Source organism: Anopheles marshallii, assembly GCF_943734725.1.
Source record: "Anopheles marshallii chromosome X unlocalized genomic scaffold, idAnoMarsDA_429_01 X_unloc_115, whole genome shotgun sequence".
Taxonomy (NCBI): Eukaryota; Metazoa; Arthropoda; class Insecta; order Diptera; family Culicidae; genus Anopheles; species Anopheles marshallii.
Window position 1 is genome coordinate 47,501 of NW_026525686.1, and position 3,233 is coordinate 50,733.

Below are 3,233 nucleotides of genomic sequence, written 5' to 3' on the forward strand. Positions count from 1 at the left end.
CGGCCAGCGAAAGAATTTCCGAGCTCGTGACCGGCCTCAGAGCCTCGCTGCACGCGCCGATGTCCGGCCACTCAAATGCCGGATGGTCCGGGAACAAGGCTTCGACGATCGGACCTAGTACGGCTCGGTCCGTTTCCGGTGGTGCCCTGTTACGTAGTTTTGCTCGAACAACCTTGTAACCGAGTCCGAACACCTCGGCTTCGACCCCATCGATCAGCTCTTGCATACTGTCTTCCTTACTGCTGTGAATGGCGGCCTGCAGCAATCGTCGACAGCCCTGCAGCCTGGCCGACGTCACCGCACGCTCCGAAGGACAGGGATAACTGGCTTGTGGCCGCCAAGCGTTCATAGCGACGTGGCTTATTGATCCTTCGATGTCGGCTCTTCCTATCATTGTGAAGCAAAATTCACCAAGCGTAGGATTGTTCACCCTTTCAAGGGAACGTGAGCTGGGTTTAGACCGTCGTGAGACAGGTTAGTTTTACCCTACTGGTGTGTGCTGTATGCTGCTATCTTAACGGAATTCCTGTGCAGTACGAGAGGAACCACAGGTACGGACCACTGGCTCAATACTAGTTCGACCGGACTTTGGTATGACGCTACGTCCGCTGGATTATGCCTGAACGCCTCTAAGGTCGTATCCAATCCGAGCTGATAGCGCATCATAAACCCATTAGGTGATCGGAAGCTAGCGGGCTTAACAACCCTCTGAGATCCGTCGGTGCTGCCCCGTGCACACTGCCGTCTCATCCCCGCTATAGCACTAGACTGAGCCGCAACGGGCGGGTGCACGCTGCACGTGGAAGTACCTTATCACAGGGAACCCTGGTGGCTGTGCTCCCGTCGACCGTGGATACAACTAGTTTCGACACCTTCGACCGCCCGCAAACGACGGGACTACAGGCTGGGAGCTGCGAGTTGTAGAGATGCGTTCGCATCGATCCTCTCAGGCGACCCATGCTTGGTGGTGAAGTGGTTAGTTCGTGGAGTATAGGCTTGCTGCACTCGACAAGAGTGCTGCTTGCAAGGCTGTGGTGGTACGTATGGTAGTTGATGAGCATAGGCTTGCTGCACTCGACAAGAGTGCTGCTTGCAAGCCTATGGTGGTACGTGTACGGTAGTTGATGTGAGCATAGGCTTGCTGCACTCGACAAGAGTGCTGCTTGCAAGCCTATGGGTGGTGTGGTGTGTGGTGCATGATTAGCCTTTCAAGGAAGATGTGTCCTTGGGGCTAATCGGATATTTTTATAAGTCCGGGAAACCTTTCTCGTCGGGATTCTTATCCTAAGCAACCACGAAAGCTTCCAAGAGTTGAAACATTGCCTATCAAGTAGGCCGTACCAGCCCATAGCAAACCAACCAAGATAATCTAACAGGCCAAGATTGGTTGGAGATTTCAAAATTTGGCTAAGTCCATGGCCACCATAAGCCATTTCTATCAAGAAGGCCACGAACAGTGCTTAGCAACCACGAAAGCTTCCAAGAGTTGAAACATTGCCTATCAAGTAGGCCGTACCAGCCCATAGCAAACCAACCAAGATAATCTAACAGGCCAAGATTGGTTGGAGATTTCAAAATTTGGCTAAGTCCATGGCCACCATAAGCCATTTCTATCAAGAAGGCCACGAACAGTGCTTAGCAACCACGAAAGCTTCCAAGAGTTGAAACATTGCCTATCAAGTAGGCCGTAGCAGCCCATAGCAAACCAACCAAGATAATCTAACAGGCCAAGATTGGTTGGAGATTTCAAAATTTGGCTAAGTCCAGATTTTTTTACCCTTCGGGAAAACAACCCTAGTTCACCAAGTTGAACGCGAAAAAATGTCCATAGGATACGCACAAAACGTTTATTGAGTTGGTCACCATATGTGGAAATTATGGTGAAAATAAGCCAAGTTCCGGAGTTTTTAACTAACACGAAACCACGAAAAACTTTCATTAGGAAAACTTGGTTGGAGCACCCTACTGCAGAACACACCGACATGGACGAAAGGGTCGACTGGCCAAGAGAAAAAATTTTTGCGGGACCACTCAAAACATCATAGTTAGACCTAGCAAATGATGAAAAGTGAAACCCGCGATCGATTGGAGAAACCTTATTTTACACTGAAAAATTCCACATAAGGAAAATTTGTATGGAGCACCCTACTGCAGAGCACACCGACAGGGCCGGGAAGGAAGGCCCGGTCCAAGAAAAAATTTTTGCGGGACCACTCAAAACATCATAGTTAGACCTAGCAAATGATGAAAAGTGAAACCCGCGATCGATTGGAGAAACCTTATTTTACACTGAAAAATTCCACATAAGGAAAATTTGTATGGAGCACCCTACTGCAGAGCACACCGACAGGGCCGGGAAGGAAGGCCCGGTCCAAGAAAAAATTTTTGCGGGACCACTCAAAACATCATAGTTAGACCTAGCAAATGATGAAAAGTGAAACCCGCGATCGATTGGAGAAACCTTATTTTACACTGAAAAATTCCACATAAGGAAAATTTGTATGGAGCACCCTACTGCAGAGCACACCGACATGGACGAAAGGGTCGACTGGCTAAGAGAAAAAATTTTTGCGGGACCACTCAAAACATCATAGTTAGACCTAGCAAATGATGAAAAGTGAAACCCGCGATCGATTGGAGAAACCTTATTTTACACTGAAAAATTCCACATAAGGAAAATTTGTATGGAGCACCCTACTGCAGAGCACACCGACATGGACGAAAGGGTCGACTGGCTAAGAGAAAAAATTTTTGCGGGACCACTCAAAACATCATAGTTAGACCTAGCAAATGATGAAAAGTGAAACCCGCGATCGATTGGAGAAACCTTATTTTACACTGAAAAATTCCACATAAGGAAAATTTGTATGGAGCACCCTACTGCAGAGCACACCGACAGGGCCGGGAAGGAAGGCCCGGTCCAAGAAAAAATTTTTGCGGGACCACTCAAAACATCATAGTTAGACCTAGCAAATGATGAAAAGTGAAACCCGCGATCGATTGGAGAAACCTTATTTTACACTGAAAAATTCCACATAAGGAAAATTTGTATGGAGCACCCTACTGCAGAGCACACCGACAGGGCCGGGAAGGAAGGCCCGGTCCAAGAAAAAATTTTTGCGGGACCACTCAAAACATCATAGTTAGACCTAGCAAATGATGAAAAGTGAAACCCGCGATCGATTGGAGAAACCTTATTTTACACTGAAAAATTCCACATAAGGAAAATTTGT

General features: G+C 47.6%; 1 pseudogene; it reads left to right on the forward strand.

The window, feature by feature from the left end:
* LOC128716851 (large subunit ribosomal RNA) overlaps positions 1–973 on the forward strand; it is a 6,885-nt pseudogene extending 5,912 nt beyond the window's left edge.
* The last annotated feature ends 2,260 nt before the right edge of the window (positions 974–3,233 follow it).